Source organism: Zonotrichia albicollis, chromosome 1, assembly GCF_047830755.1.
Source record: "Zonotrichia albicollis isolate bZonAlb1 chromosome 1, bZonAlb1.hap1, whole genome shotgun sequence".
Classification (NCBI taxonomy): Eukaryota; Metazoa; Chordata; class Aves; order Passeriformes; family Passerellidae; genus Zonotrichia; species Zonotrichia albicollis.
The window spans coordinates 4066288-4082990 of record NC_133819.1 but is presented as its reverse complement, the minus strand read 5'-3'; the positions used below and the strand labels follow the sequence as shown (position 1 = coordinate 4082990).

General features: G+C 48.1%; 1 long non-coding RNA gene across 2 annotated transcripts in view; it reads left to right on the top strand.

Annotated features, from left to right (window-relative positions):
- The window catches only part of LOC113459828 (uncharacterized), a 60863-nt gene that overhangs the window by 25201 nt on the left and 18959 nt on the right, over positions 1 to 16703 (top strand). The gene's annotated exons all lie outside the window — the stretch shown is intronic.

Below are 16703 nucleotides of genomic sequence, written 5' to 3'. Positions count from 1 at the left end.
TACCTAATCCTGCACTGAGCTGCTTAAATAAATGGCAGCGGTCAGCTGAGTGGGGATTCCTGCAGAATTTCCTTGTTTGCAAAGTCAAAGTCAATTTTGAAGCAAGGCTGTTTTACTTTAGTGCAGTGGACAAGAATTCAGCAGAAATCTCAGAGCTGAATGAAAGGTTTCTAGTGCAGCCAACAGGAAGATGAGTGATGCAACTGCCCCATTCTTCCCAGTCTTTCTTACTCAGATTAAATTTAAACCATTGTATTCCACCCCAACAGTCTGCACTTCCCACAAGTTCTTGTGCTGACTTACACATTCTTCCCTCATGAGAATTATTGTGGGGGTAATGGGAGGAATTTGGGTTCTTCTCTCTCCTCCACCCCAAACAATCCAGTCCTGTGCCTTCCCAGGAACAAGCAACTCATCTGAAGCCTTCCCATCAAACCAAGCCCTAGGCAAAGTGTTGATAAAATTTAGATGCCATCAAATTAGACTCCAGGTAGACTGGTGGTAGAAATAATACATTTAAATATCATCATTAGGTTCCATTGTGACCAATCTGCTAAGAGCTGCAGCATCTCTCACAATGGAATTTGCAAACTGAAGGAGACATCAATGAATTGGTTTCCTACATCTTCCATGAGAGCATGTGGCTCAGACTTTGTGTAGAAACCAATTAAATTCGTGGTGGAGAGCAGATTGAGTTGTGTTGGGCTTTTGGTTGGTTTGGGCTTTTTATTTCCCCCCCGTTTGAAGGAGGGGTTTGAAGAGGTGAAGAGGAGAAGCAGGAGAGGAAGCAGCAGCCAAGGCTGGTTTGACCATGCAGGCTGTGATGTATAGACTTGTGCAGTAGGAGATGGACTGGAGCCACAACAGAGCATCTGTCAGATGATAACTCACAGCAATTTGCAATCTGTGCTGGAGGCGGCCCAAGGGCCTGAGCCAACACTTCCAGTTATCCAGGCCTCGTCTCCGGGCCTTAACTCCATCTTCTTTACATCCCATGGAATGAGGCTCTCCTGCTGCTCTACTGCAGCACAGCAGTGACATCCAGGGGCCATTCCATTTGCTGTGGAGATCAGCCTGCTGATATCCCAGAGCACATGTGCCTCAGCCAAAAACCCACTGAAGGAGCTTGGAAAGATCCCCATCAACGTCAACAACTTTTGATCCATCTGTTTTCCTCCATGGTTTTTAGCAGTTAGCAAAGGAAGGGTCCTTGTGCTCCATTACCTTTGTTGCTACTTTTTTGGCTGAGTAATCTAAGAAAAACCTCCCTGTGCCAGCCTTCTGCTCAACACACAAAGTGACTTTGTGTGCTGAGATTCACCCAGTCCCCTAAATCTCCCCAGAACCATCACCTACAGCAATAACAGGAGGTCCAGCCACATCTCTGGGTCCATAGTGGCATAACCTTAAGCTTTTGCACCAAAACCCAGCCATTCTGCTCCTCCAAAGCTGGGGTCAGCCAATTACTGAGCCAAAGGCCCCCTTGATGAAAAACCCACCAGCCTTTAGCTGTGTTGGATGCTAGGAGGTCACCTGGACCTCGTGGGGGAAACCTGACCTCTGCACAGCTGCTTCAGATCTCTCCCTTGGATTTAATCTGAATTTCCCAGACTCCATCTCATTACAACTTTTTCTTGATGCCATTTCCAGGGCTTATACCTGCGCAGATGTTGATAACCTGCAGTAAAGTCACTTCATTTTTCCCTTGGAAATGTTTTTCTCTCTCTAAAGTAGGCTTTCAATGCCTAAAATCACTCTGGCAGGAATCTTTGCTGTTTCCTTAAGATCTTTTTTTGGACATGTGAACATCAGGACTAGACATAACTTTTCAGAAATGGCCTCACTAATGCTGTTTACAGAGATAATATCAGTTCAGCACTCCCACTTCATATTTGCCGTCTGCGCAGCCAAGGATTACTCCAACCTTCTTGGCTAAGGCATTGCTGGGAGTTCAAGCACCAGCAATTGTCTACCAGGGCCATTCCAGTTGGTTCTGAGTCACTGATTTCCAGGATGTGTCCCCCCCTACACACATCCCCTAAGGTGTGACCCCCATCACTTGCTCCAAAACTTTTCTCTTTTCCTGTGGCCACACCAAAATGAGTTCTCAGTGGTTCCCACTTCAGCCGGCAGCACCTGCCTGCACAACCAGGCTGTGCCCATGGCTACGTGCCACCAGTCTTGTTTTCTTCTTCTCTGCAAATTTTACCTGTTTTCTGTTTGGGTTTTTCTTTTCCAAGTAAGGGGCTGCTGCTCTGTGGTGGTTATCGGATCATTCTCCAGCTATTTTCTCCTCGCATTTTTCTTCCTCCCACTTTTCTCTCAGCTTTCACTTCCCCTGCCATGCTTTTACTCCTTTCTGCTAACATCAGTTGGATCTGGTTTTGTTTTCTGAAGGTGGCTTGTTTGGCTGAAACCACCGGGCAGAATGGCAGATGTTTGGGTTCGAGGGGAGGTGTAATGCAAGAGGATCACACTGAGAACATGCCCTGCATGTCTCTGCTCTGCCTACACCAGATGTGCACCATGTGGCCCAACACAACACTCATCAAGCACTGAAACTGAGAATATGAAAATATTCCTCAAAAAAGAACCGCATAAAGCTACCAGAGGAGGCTCACCAAAAATCTCTTATTCTCAGCAAAAAAAGAGTTTTCCCATGGCCCAGTAACTGTTTTGATAACCCTTCCACTGGTCTAGCAGAATACTAATAAATAGGTAGCAAAAGAAATATTTTTTCTACAGGCTTAACTGCAGCAAGGCAAGCATTTTCTTCATTTTAATTTTCTCCCTTTTTTTTTGGGCTTTCCTGGGTTGGGCAGGGCAGGCAGGAGAGATGGACTAAGTGCTTACATTAAAGAACAAGTGGAGATTTTGCATTTGTACACTTAATTCCTGGTTGGGGTGTACTCGGCAGTGAGAGAATGAACTGGGTGGGGGAAAGGAATTATATTATCTGTGTAAATAATAGATATTATGTACCCAGCTTGAGTGGAAACAGGTAACTCACTGGAGCCACGTTAATGCACAAGCAGAAGTTGGGCTTTAGGATTTTCTTATGCAAAACTGTTTGCAAACAGCTCCTCAGTTTGTTCCTCAGTTTCAGCCACTGAGAGAGCTGTCTCTGTAGAGGATGAAATTAAGGAATCATAGAGTGGTTTGAGTTGGAAGAGACCTTAAAGACCCTCCAATTTCAACCCCCCTTCCATGGGCAGGGACACCTTCCACTGTCCCAGATTGCTCCAAGACCCATCCAACCTGGCCTTGGTCACTTCCAGGGATCCAGGGGCAGCCACAGCTTCTCTGGGCATCCTGTGCCAGGGCCTCATTGCTCTCTTAGCAAAGAATTTCTTCTTAATATCTGATCTAAATCTACCTTCCTCCAGCTTAAGGTTATTCCCCCTTCTCCAAAGTCCCTCTCCAGCTCTCTTGCAGCCCCCTTTAGGCACTGGAAGCGGCTCTAAGGCCTCCCAGGAGCCTCCTCTTCTCCAGGCTGAACACCCCCAGCTCCCTCAGCCTGTCTAGGATAGAATTTCACCATTTTTTAATGGCTGTAAAGCCCTTGCTGCCCATGCACGTGTCCCTGTTCCCCACCCTGCAGTCAGAGAGCTGGGGCAGGGCAGGCTCAGCCCAAGGTCCTGCAGACAGCCCATGGCAGAGGAGAGGATGCTCAGAATTTGGTGCTGCCCCATCCTCCCTCCCTCCTTGGCTGACCCTGCAGCAGAGCATGGCAGGAATTTGCTGTCCCTGGGGTGAGATGCTGAGGATCATCTCCTGATTGGAGACTGAGCCGAGCATTTCAGAGGGACCATTCTTCCATTCAAAAGCATATCTTCTTTGGATCTCTTATGAAAAGCATAAAAAGCTTTTCAAAATAGCCAGCATGATTATTCATGACTACTCATTTGCAGCAGCGCTTGTTTTCCATGGCAGCACCGATGAGCTCACCTGAATAAAGATTTTTTTTTGGGAGGAGAATGGATGGCTGGAGGCTTTTTGCACAAGCCAAGATGTGGGCTGGCACAGCCCCTCTGTGCTGGGCAAAGACCAGAGACCTCATTCCCATTCCCATCCCCATCCCCATCCCCATCCCCATCCCCATCCCCATCCCCATCCCCATCCCCATTCCCATTGCCATCCCCATTCCCATTCCCATTCCCATTTCCATCCCCATTCCCATCCCCATCCTCATTCCCATTCCCATCCCCATCCCCATTCCCATTCCCGTTCCCATTCCCATTCCCATCCCCATTCCCATCCCCATCCTCATTCCCATTCCCATTCCCATCCCCGTCCCCGTCCCCGTCCCCATTCCCATTCCCATTCCCATTCCCATTTCCATCCCCATCCCCATCCTGGTGCTGCTCCAGCTGCTGCCCTGCCCTCCCACAGCTGTGCTGTGTCCCTGGCACTGGGATCTCATCCTTGCTTGCTTTATTTTCCAATATCCAGCAGAGGAAGGGCTGGGGGCACGCTGGGTTTTCCTGGGAAACTCCTGATGGATGGGCACACCTGATGGAGGGTGAGGATTCCTGCCAGAAGAACCCACAGTGATGTGCCCAGGGCTGTGTGAGGAGAATGTGGCAGTGCAGGGGAGGCAGCCCAGATCACCAGTAAAACCCAGCCTGGCTCAGGATGGTTTCCCAGCAGGCAGAATGTGACTGTGTTCACAGGGGTCTCAGGTTGAGGGAAGAGATGAGGATCTGACTCCATGTTTCAGAAGGCTGATTTATTATTTTATGATATAAATTATATTGAAACTATACTAAAAGAATAGAAGAAAATATTTCCTCAGAAGGCTGGCTAAGAATAGAAAAAGAAGGAATGACAACAAAGGCTTCTGTCTTGGACTCTCTGTCCGAGCCAGCTGACTGTGATTGGCCGTTAATTAGAAACAACCACATGAGATCAATCACAGTTGCACCGGTTGCATTCCACAGCAGCAGATAATCAATGTTTACATTTTGTTCCTAAGGCCTCCCAGCTTCTCAGGAGGAAAAATCCTAAGGAAAGAATTTTCCATAAAAGATGTCTGTGACAGGCAGAATATCCCTTCCCCTCCTGCTCACCCCTGGCCTCCATGTGCTCTGACCAGCAGGCTGCCAGGACTGGAATTTCCTGACTCCTGAGACCTCGCCTGTGCTGCAACACCCCTGGAGTCTCCTCCACTTCCCCCCGGTTCTGTTTGTCTGTGGTTTTGCACAGGGAAAAAAAAAAATAAAAAAAATGAAATCAAGCAGAGGTTTCTGGGAGCCCCCACAGAGAGCACAGGGCAATATTGGGCTGCTTTGATCAGTTTATTGTTCAGCCTGGGAGCTGTGGGTGCCAGCAGCAGCTGTGAGCAAAGCAGCACAGCCCAAAATCCAGGCAGGGTTTGCTGGTCCAAAATCCAGGCAGGGTTTGCCAGCACAGCCCAAAATTCAGGCAGGGTTTGCTGGTCCAAAATCCAGGCAGAGTTTGCCAGTGCTGCCCAAAATCCAGGCAGGGTTTGCTAGCACAGCCCAAAATTTAGGAAGGGTTTGCCAGCACAGCCCAAAATCCAGGCAGGGTTTGCCAGCACAGACCAAAATGTAGGCAGGGTTTGCTGGTACAGCCCAAAATCCAGGCAGGTTTTGCCATCACAGACCAAAATGCAGGCAAGGTTTGCTGACCCAAAATCCAAGCAGGTTTTGCCAGCACAGCCCAAAATCCAGGCAGGGTTTGTTGGCCCAAAATCCAATCAGGCTTTGCCAGCACAGCCCAAAATCCAGGCAGGGTTTGCCAGCATTACCCAAAATGCAGGCAGGGTTTACTAGCACAGCCCAAAATCCAGGCAGGGTTTGCCAGCACGGCTTGGGCTGTCTGCTGTGTGATGTAAGCCCTGGTTTAATTTGTTTTCCAGAAAATTCATTCGGAGGAGAGCTCAGTGAGTTGGCAGCAGGCAGGGGAAGCGGGCTGGGAGGACAGCAGCTGTCAGCCCTGGCCAGAGGATGGCCTGGGGGCTTGCAGGGCTGCTTCCCTGCCCGGGAAAAGCCTCTGGGTCGGGTCCACAGCGAGTTACTGCCGGTCACCCGCTGCGTCCAGCTCCAGAATGGTTATTTGTATGCCCCAGAGTGGCCAGCACAGAGCACTCAGCACTTGTGGCTGTGACAGTGAAACCAGGGATGAATAACAGCCCAAGCAGCAGCCAGTGCAATTCAATCTGTATTAAGTGAATGCAGTTAAGTGGGGAAGGATTCTCAGGCTGGCTCAGAGCAGCTTTGCTTTTCACTCTGGGTCTAAGGATGCATGTCCAGGCTAAAAGTGTTTGGAGGATGCAGCACAGAGAGCTTTGCCTGCTCTGTTCTGCACTGTTTGACTCTTTATCTGTAGGATAAGGAGGGAGCATGGCTGAGAGAGGGAAGCACAAAGTGTGCCAGCTATGCTGGAAAAAGCACAAACTGGCAAGTGATCTGCTTGTCTTTGTCCTTCCTTCCTTCCTTCCTTCCTTCCTTCCTTCCTTCCTTCCTTCCTTCCTTCCTTCCTTCCTTCCTCCCTCCCTCCCTCCCTCCCTCATGTTTATTAAGATCTCACTGACTTGTGCTGAGGTTCCAAGCCCTGTTACATCTTCTCCTTCTCTTGGAAGTCTGGGTTGTTCTTTCCCATGGACTCAGAGCTGCAGGAGATCCCCAAGGCCATCATGCCCACCTGTGGCTTCAAGCAGATCTCACCATCTCCAGCCTAAACAGGTGTTTCTGTAAAAGAAGCAACACCTGGTGCTTGCTCCAACAGACCTCCCCAACCTCCTGTTCTGGTCCCTGCTCACCCCTGTCCAGCAGAAAGCTTTGCCTTATCCCAGATTTCCCTTGCTGGTAGAATGTCCCTTGCTTGTCCTGCCCTTCAGGGACACAGAGAACAGACTGTCCCCTGGTGTCCTCAGGAGGAGGACAGGCTGGAGGACAGTCAGGCTGCTTTCAGCCCTTGGCCTGTGTGCCATGTCCCAAAGGGATGGGGAGGTCAGTTCTGCATTTCCTGGCACTGAATATGTGAAGGAGTGTAATTATTTATGGGAAAGGAGGTTCAGGCATATTTTCCTCCCATGTGCCACCCCATAAGCCTCATTGGGGTCATCAGGGACAGGACTACAGGGGTAAGACCACTGGTAATCAGCTCCTTAACTTCTCCCATGACTGCTGACCTCAAGGCTGGAAAATGGGCACAGGTGATGACCTTACTGTGTCCAATGGGATTTATTGAACATGTGTGTAAATGCTTTGCTGGAGGAGGGCAGAGGCAGCTGCAGGGGGACACTGCAAGGTGGGATGGGAGAGCAGTGATGATTTCTGGTCTCTGGAGCATGGCAATTGTTGGGCATTATGAGCACTGCAGGTGAGCAGGACAGAGCAAACTCCTCCTCACCACTTTGCTACAGGTCACCTCTTCCATAACTCACTGAGTCATTTCCCCCTGCACAGAAGGACAAGCTGAAGAATTTGGTTGGCCAGATTGTTTTTTTTTTTTTTTTCCTTTTGGAAAAATAATAGCATAGCATTTCCTCTGCCTTGTCCTCTCCCGTGCTGTACTGGTAGCTGCACTGAAGCTGATTGATTAGTTTAATAACAGTCAGTTGATATGCAGCCATAAAATTATGCACTTTTACTCATCAGGCTGATTGAACTCCTCTGCTGACTGCACAGGAGCAGAATGGCAGAGTTAAAATAATGAGGGAAACAGCCAAGGGAAAAGCAAGCGTGGTGGTGTTATTGTTTTAAAGCTGAGGAAGAAAATGAGTCCAGGGAGGAGCTTTTCCAAAATAAACACCAAAATACAGAGGGAAAATGTTAAGATGTAATTAGCATTGGTACAAGTACCATTAAATGTCTGCTGGGGCTGGAGAGCTTCTTTTTACACCCACCTGGTTTATTTTGGGCTTTCAGGAGGTTGGGTCTGACCCTGTTGAACATCCCTGGTTCCCTCATCCTCAGGAAGGGTGAGAGGGGCTGAGCCCTTTGCAGGGTGAACAAACTCAATGGGAAAAAGATGGGAATTCAGTGTGTTGTTTAGCTTGGGGCTGGTTTTGGTTGTTTTGTTTGGTTTTGTTTTGTTGTTTTTATTCCTAATTCTGGCCAAGGAGGGAAGGATATGAGGATGGAGCTGGGAAAGAAACATAACTGGGAAGGGATTGTTCCCTCTGCCCCTGTGCTAACAGCATCAGTGGAGGGGAGATGGTGTGATGGGGACCAGCAGGGCTCCTGCAGCCTGGCCTGGAAAGGACCGGACTCCTCTCAGTGATGTCCCCACAGCCCTGAGCTCTGCTCTTTGTGGGCCCCAGGGAGCTGAAGTCAGCCTCTGTCCTGCGGGGTGTCAGTCACGCTCTCTGAAGCCACCAAAGGGAATTGAAGGTTCCTGCTCAGCCACAAATCAAAATGCAGGAGCAGGCAGCAGGGCTGGCTGATGAAAAGTCACACAGCCCCCACCCATGCATGGAGAATGGCATTTAAGGCTTTATATCCCAATAAAATATTTCCCAGCGTCCCAGCGTGGCTTGCTCGGGTGACAGGCTCCCTGTTTGTCCTGCACACATTCATTTTATTTATAAGGCCAATTTGTCTGCAATAGGTCAGGCAGCTCCTCGTGCCCATGATCCCACTGCTGTGAAACATTTTAATTGAACCTGCTCACGTGCTGCCAGCCTTGACCCCAGGCCCAGTCTCCATCCAGAATACCAAAATAGTCAGATTTTTCCTTTGGGGCTCTCCCTGAAGGACAGGGGAGGGAATAAGGGGCTCTTGGTGTTTATTTTCTCCCAGAGAAATGCCTGGCAGATGGTTGCACAACTCTTCTTGCCCTTTCTTCCTGATTGCACCCCATCCAGGTTGTTCCTGGAAGCAAAGCTCTCTCCCTCATTTCCCTCAGAGGGCTTTGGGTAAGGCCATGAGTGGTTGCTGCAGATGACACAATGAGAAACCCAAGGATGCTGCTTCTCCAGCTGTTCTTTATTTATGGGTGCCCAAGCACCAGGAGTGAGGTTCTGGCTTCTGGAAGCCCTGAACTCTGCTTTGTCTGGTATCAGAGTATTCTTGATACCAGACAAAGGTAAGGTATCAATATACCATTTTTTTGTCATGGGTATTCTTCCTTCCTGGCAGCCTGTGCTCTTCCTTGGGCTCAGCAAAGAGGAGGCTGCACCTGAATCCAGAGCTAAGGAGCAGTTCTGACTGTGGTTCCTTGGCCTGAGATGTGGAATGGAAAAGATAAATACAAACTGTGTTGTAGCAAAGACTTTGCTTTTATTCATCTGCGTCTAAAGCTCTAACAAAATGTCTTTCTGCAAGTGCAAATCTTGGTAAAAGCTGTCAGGGTTTCTTTATGCAATGGAGTCGGAAAGCTAAATTTAACTGCTCCTTCAGGCTTCCCTCCCCTTTCTTTTGTTTTCTGGCAAAAGCCCCATTACCAAGATGGAAAGCTTCAGTATTGAAATTTTCCATTAAAGTTTTAGAAAACAACCACCAACAACCTTTCCCAAAAAACCAATAGTAAAACCTACCAAAGCTTTTTTTCCCCTCCCTCTCCTTATTCTGAGCAGGTGCAAAGAAGAGCCCTTTCCAAGGTAAAGAGTGGCACAGGAAGAAAGCACAAGAGAAAGCAAGGGAAGGTGGCATGTGGACAGGGACTGCAATAACAAACAATATTCTGACTCAAAGGATGCTGCAAACACATTGTGCATACTGAAAAATTAGTTTTTAACCATTTTTAAACTGGTTCTTGCCAGCTGAGAGGGTAAGCCTAACAACAAGTGTTTGGTTATTCCTGATTCCTGCTCTTGGCAGAGGATTTGGCTTGGTGACCTCCTGAGGTCCTTTCCAACCTCATTTAGTTTCTGATCCTGTAAGCACAAGTCTTTGAGCTCCCCAGAGTCCTTGTGCAGATTGCATTAAGGATGATGAAGAGAATATGGCAGTGAAGAACTGAATGAATTCAGCCCATGTTGAACATCTTCCTCCAGACCTGAATGTCACAAAACCACCTGGGTTGGAGAAGACCTTTAAGGCCACCAAGTCCAACCCTTAACCCAGCACTGCCCAAGCCACCACTAAACCCTGTCCCCAAGTGCCACATCTACACCTCTTTTAAACCCTCCAGGGTTGGTGATTCCACCCCTTCCTTGGGCAGCCTGTGCCAGGGCTTGGCAGAAATTGAGGCCATTTCCTCTGGTGCTATTGTTTGTTAATTGGGGGAAGAGCCTTACCTCCACCTGGCTGCACCCTTCTGTCAGGGGATTTTGGAGGGCCAGAAGGTCCCCCCTGAGCCTCCTTTTCTCTAGGCTGAGCTCCCTCAGCTGCTCCTCATCAGGTTTGTTCTCCAGACCCATTCCCAAGTCTGTTCTGTTCTCTGGACATGTGCAGCACAGGAAGGAAGGGGAAAGGGGAAAGGAGAAGGGGAAATGGGAAATGGGAAAGAGGAATGGGAAGGGGAATGGGAAAGGGGAAATGGTAAAGGAGAAGGGGAAAAGGGAAAGGGAAAGGGAAAGGGAAAGGGAAAGGGAAAGGGAAAGGGAAAGGGAAGGGAAGGGAAGGGAAGGGAAGGGAAGGGAAGGGAAGGGAAGGGAAGGGAAGGGAAGGGAAGGGAAGGGAAGGGAAGGGAAGGGAAGGGAAGGGAAGGGAAGGGAAGGGAAGGGAAGGGAAGGGAAGGGGAGGATAAAAGGGAGAAGAGAAGAGAAGAGAAGAGAAGAGAAGAGAAGAGAAGAGAAGAGAAGAGAAGAGAAGAGAAGAGAAGAGAAGAGAAGAGAAGAGAAGAGAAGAGAAGAAAAAAAATAGAAAAGTTTTGCCAATTATTAAAAACATGTTTTATGTGTTTTATGGAAAGTAGAAGGAATATGGTGTGAGGCAAATGCAGGTCCTCAGCGCCCCGCTGGTGCTCTCCCCTCTCTGCGGGGCCGCTCCGTGGCCGCCCAGCGCTGCTTTTGCTGCTTTTGCTGCGTTTGTTTTCTTCCGCCGGGTGACCTCCGGTCACTGCAAATGTCACCCTGGGCTCGCTGCAAATGTCACCCTGGCCGGACCGCGGCTCCCCGCTGCAGCCCCTTCCGGAGGGGAACACTCGGTCACCGGACGAGAAGTTTGGCTGCAAACCCCAGGGAGAGCAAAGCAGTGTCAGAAACAGCCGAGCCTGGGAACGGGGGGAGACAGGGGAGCTCTCACTGATCATCATTCACCAGCAGCACCAGTTCTGCAGGGACTTCAAAAACATCCCCAACAGGCCACAGAGCCCCTGTCAAATGCCGGCTTTGGAAATTGAGGGGTTTCCTGTGTTGCTTCATGTGAAAAACGCCAATCACTTGTTTTTAAAATTTTAAAAGTTTAATAGTAATAAAATGGTTATAAAAATAGTGATACAATTAGAGTAATAATAATTTGGACAAATTGAATTAGGGCAATATAAGACAATAGAGACAAAGAGTTACAGACGTCCTGGTTCCTTTTTCTGGGCAGCACAAGCCTGAAAAAAGACCCACGTTAACAGAGGATTAACCCTTAAAAGCAACAGCCTGTTGCATATTCATACACCTCACACGTGATGCATAAATTCCATTCAAACATAGGATTCTGTCTGGTCAGTGTCAACTTCTTCCTCTGAATCCTAACAGTGCCTTCAAGGCAGTAAGAAGTTAATTTCTTCTGATAATGGGACAATAAATTCTCTTTCTCTGAAAGATTCAGGTGTCCTGTGGCTGCTGTCTTACTGCGAGTCCTTTATTTAAAAAAAGTATCCTACATAGCATAGTTTCTATTTTAACATTTTTTATAATCTAAAACTATATTTAACACACTACTTAAGAGAATTAATACAGTATTACTTTCTAACACAACACATATAATATTCATTTTAATATTTGTGAAAAGCCAATCATAAAATACATGCATTTTTCCCACTTCACATCCAGACTTTGCCCCCTGATGTTCTGGTCAGTCTGGAGCTGCACAAACAGTACAGGATCTTCCCCAGGTGGCACAGCTTTATTCTGTGGTTGACATTTAGCTGCAGCTGGGATGGGCACGTTAAAGCCATGATAAAGCAAATATTTGCTCAGCATGGAGAGCTGCTGATGGGTAAAAATTGCCTGGTGTTACCTTCAGCATGCTTTACATGGCATGAGTGGGGATGCATGGGCTGGAGCCAGGAAAATCCCAACCTCTGGAGTTCCCAGGCTGTTGAAGGTACCAGTCACCCCTCTGGGAGTCCATCTTCTGGCCCACAGCTCCATTTGCCACGTGAGAACACTGATTTCAAAGTATCAGTATCACTCATCTGCTTAAATCTGCTGAAATGCTGCTGGAGCTGCTGATGGGGACCAGGAACCTGTTGTCCCAATTTGCAGCAGGAATTCAAAACAGACCAGATGAGTTACAGTGCCCTGAAGGTGCACTCCAAGGCCTGCTGGCTGCACACAAGGTGTGGTGTGAGGAATAGAGGCTGCTGCCCTGTAAGTGTGCCCTAATCATTTGTCAGCATCAGTGTTACCAAAGCTGCCTCCTCTGGAATACAAATTCCCCTGGACCTGCTTGCCAGCTCTCTGCTGTGATCACATTTTTCTCCCAGAGGTCAGCCAGCCCTGTATCCTGTATCCTCTCCCCTCGGAAGTAATCCTCAGCTGTAATGAAGTCCACTCCCAATTTTAGCTTTTGTTTGTTAGCCCTCTCCCTGTGATAAATATTTATTATCACGTTTATTATCACATTATTTTGGTGACTCACCATCCCTGACTTCCCAGCATTGTTTTTGACAGGAACTTCCCAGTACCTGTTTCATTAACACCCTGCAAGGAATAAACTTTACCTCTGTCTCCTATCGACTCAGCCCCCAACTAAACCCTTCTGCCCCTCCTTTGGGGTGAGTTCATGACCTGCTCTTTGTCCACTGTGATCCTTTTGCACTGTCACTGCTCTCCCCATGACCAGATGGGGCTGTCCTTTCTTTGAATGTCACTGGCCAGCAAACACTGGTCCCAGGGCAACCATCAATTTTCCTTCCAGCGCTGAATTAATCCACAGCCACCATCCTGAGGTCCCCAGATGAGTGATTGCATTTTTGATGTGTGGTACTGCATGTTCAGCAATGGATTTTTAGAAACACTGGTGCCATCCTTCTCCTGCAGCACAGGTTCCTCAGGCTGAAATCTCTGTTAACCAAAGTCTTCTTTTCATTTCTACAAATTAACATTGAGAGCTCTTCCCCACTTGAGCTCAAAGGCTCATCACAGATCCTGCCCACTCCTGGGTAATGTTAGCACAAAGATGCAAAGGCATGGGAGACTCTCAGGCTCTGAGGTATCAATAAATCTGAAAAGAAATGGGTGTTTTTTTATTAATAGGTGTGCTCTGCTCCCTTGCCTCCCTTTGATCTTCCTCCACACTGCAGCCCATTACTGCAGCACTGCACTCACCTGAATCCCTCATGCCTCACCCCAGACTCCCCAGAGCACTCCATAAACTCCTGGAAATCTCTCCTCTGTCTGGCAGAGCTTCTGTCTGCTCATTACACAAAATCCAGTTTTGTTCTGCTTTTTGCCTGCTGTAGTCCTGCTTGTTTTGTGATCATTTCAACATCTTTTTTTGCTTGCATTGTCTAGTCTCCAGACAAATAAAAATCCCCCAAACCTGTCCTACCCAGAAGCTTTCAGCTTGCCCTGTTACTGCCCATCTTTGCCTCCTTCCACAAACCCAAGGTTTTCAGCTGCTGCTTGCAGAGCAGCTTGCTCACACCAGTATTTTTTGCTTTCTTTCTCAATCTCTCAGAAAAATCTCCCAGCTGCTCCCCCCTCCAAATTATTCCTTTTTCAGACTCAGGGGTTCTCTGCAGTCTGTGCTGACCTGTGTAACTCCATGTGATGCTCCATCTGTTGTTGACTTCTTTGTGTTTACTTACTAAGGGGAAACTGAAAACACAATTTCCAGCTCTGGCCAGTGTTCCTGCCATTCCTCAAAAATAAGATTGAGCTCTGATTTCGATCTGCTCGAGCCTGTGGCTCAGCCCCAGGGATGCTGGCTGAGGGAGGACATGTGAAAAGTGTCCTGTGCAGTGCTTCATCTCCCCTGAGACACATAATTCTCTCTGTCTCAGTCTCCACACTGAGATGTCAACAGCTGAACCTCCAGTTCAAGTATATTTATGCATATTTATCCCTGCATGGCCAGTGAGGTGTATTAAAACCAGTTTATTTCAGAAATAGCATCATTTTTCCTGGCGAGGGAGAGCAGCTTCTCTAATTTTCTGTGCCACTTGTATTTTTGGGCTTAGTGAGGCAAAATGCCAAGGAGTGACAGCCTGTTTACCTAAGAGCAGCTAAAAGAGCTGTGTGGCAATCAAGGTATTGAGTGGGTTGGGCTGAAAATAGATCAGCTTGGGAAGGCTTTGATCAGAAATATTCACTGGGGGCCTGGTTGGTGTGAGCGCCAGGGGCAGCCTCCCAGGGGATGAATCCCCCTGCACATGTGCCAAGCAAGGTACACACACCATGAACCCCACCATGGAATGAGGTTCATTATCAGCAATGTAGTCATTTTTTCCCCACTGGGAAACCTCTTTTGGAAGGGTTTTTGTGGCCTGGGAAACCTCTTTTGGAAGGGTTTTTGTGGCCTCACTGGGATATCACTGAGTCCTTCACCTCAGAGAATGATTGTTTAACCCCTGGAAGCTCTCCTGAGCTCCCACCAAACCAGGCTCCAAACCTTTCCCAAGCTGTTTTGCCTTTCTTTCTTGGTGAGCAGACATGCCAAGCCCAGCCTACCTGTGTGATTACCAAACTATTTGCCTGCAGCCTCACATATCTCACTTTATTCAGCCCCTTGTGCCAGCTCTCTTCTCTGGGCATGTCTACAGAGCACTTTTGGCCCAGGTTTCAGGTCTGGTGTGGCTTTTGGCATCCTGACAGGCAGGACAGATTATAGAAAGGTCTGGGCTCTTTTGGTGGCTCCAGGAAAGCTCAGACCTTGAGATAGGAGAGCATGAGCACAGACCAGGCTCTGACTTTGAAGGTATGGGATTGGACAGGTTCAGTCACAGGCCCTGGGCTCAGCTCCAGAGAGAACAAACAGCATCACATCTCTGTAGCACTTTGTTCAGGAGTGTTCCTGCTCCTCCATTGATGTATTTTGCAGCAAATGAGGCACTATGGGCCTTTTACTTTGCAATTTTCCAGCTGCAAACATCAGGGAGAGCTGCCCACTCTGCAGGGATGCAGCACTGTAAAACCAAGGGCTCTCCAAAGGCTGCCAGCCACAGAGCTTGTTGCAGACTCAGTGCCCACTGTTATCATGAAAACCATGGTTACATCAGGAATTTTCCATTTCCAGGGCTGCCAGGCCCTTAGTTCTGCACCTCATCAGTGGGGGAGAAATAAAAGCACTGCCTCAGGGTTGTTGGAAGGCTGCAGAGCATTCTAGGTCCATCCCTGCTCTGGGTGACAGTGCCTGTACCTGTCCCCAGCCCTGCTGATGTTTCAGGCTTTATCAAACACCACAGGAAGAGAGTTGAATGTGGCCCAAGTGAATTCCTGATGTTTTCCAGCCTCCTGCTGCATCTGGCACAATCCAGCTGAGGATCTCAGGATCACCAGGCCTCTTCCTCCATGTTAAAGGCTGGGGCTCTGTTTTACTCTATAAAGGTATTAGAAACTAAATTATTTTTTCAACACAATGATGCTGCCCATGCAATTCTCCTTGCAGATCTTGGGCATTGCCTTGCTACCCACATCAGTCCTTCCCTGGATCACCCAACAGCACAAACCTCATTAAATCCCACACTCACTGCTGCATGCTTACAGCCCTGGGAGACTCAGGGAAGAGAAAACCCAATTGTCAACACATTTGGGTTCAGAAAGAGGAAATCAGAGTGAAGAATTAAAAATGGAGAATTTTGCAGTGCCACTGTTTTGCTCCTGGGCTCATGGTGCTGTGCTGGGTCTAGAGCAAAGCTGAGCAGATTTCCAGACACACCAGTGGGATGAGGATCAGTAGTTTGCTGACCAACTTCTCATCAAGGAAACCAAGGGATGGCAGCAAGGCAGTGACATCCCCTAAGTGAGCCCAGAGGGACAAAATTCTCAGCTTTGGCTGCAGTTCCATGGAAAACAAGATAGAAATGGAATATGTGACCTTCCAGCATCAGCCTGAAGGTCCTTCCTGCCTGGTGGAGGAGGCAGCAGTGGGGATTTTCTGTCCAGCACTGACTGCACACAGGGCTGAGTTTCCCCACTCACATCCTTTAGTTAGAAGTGAATATGAAAGGCAGTTTCAAGCTTTGAAATGTTGAAAGCCTCAAAAAAAAGGAATTTCCAAGTATGGGGACCATGCATGGGTTTTAGCTGATGCCTGAATACTTTAGGGGTTGTATTTTGGGATGTTCCTTATGCTGCTGAATCACAGCCCAGACACTGAGGTTTGAGAACTGCTGGTTTAGGGAGATGGTTTCAGGCACTGAGGTGGAAGGTTGGGAGGCACTTGGTTGGTTACTGGGATCAGCTGACACTCTCCAGTTTGTTAAATCAGGTAATCTGACCTTAAATCCAAGCCCAGACACAACCATGGAAAGAGCACTTCCAGGAATAGGCCATTTATCCTGTCACTGTGCACAGAATTACAGCAAGATAATAACTCTAGGGCATGGTTTATTTCCCTCTGGTTGCTGTGCCTGGATGCTCAAAAGAAAGCTTTTACTTGCCTTTTTTTCAATTTTAGTTTATTTTTATT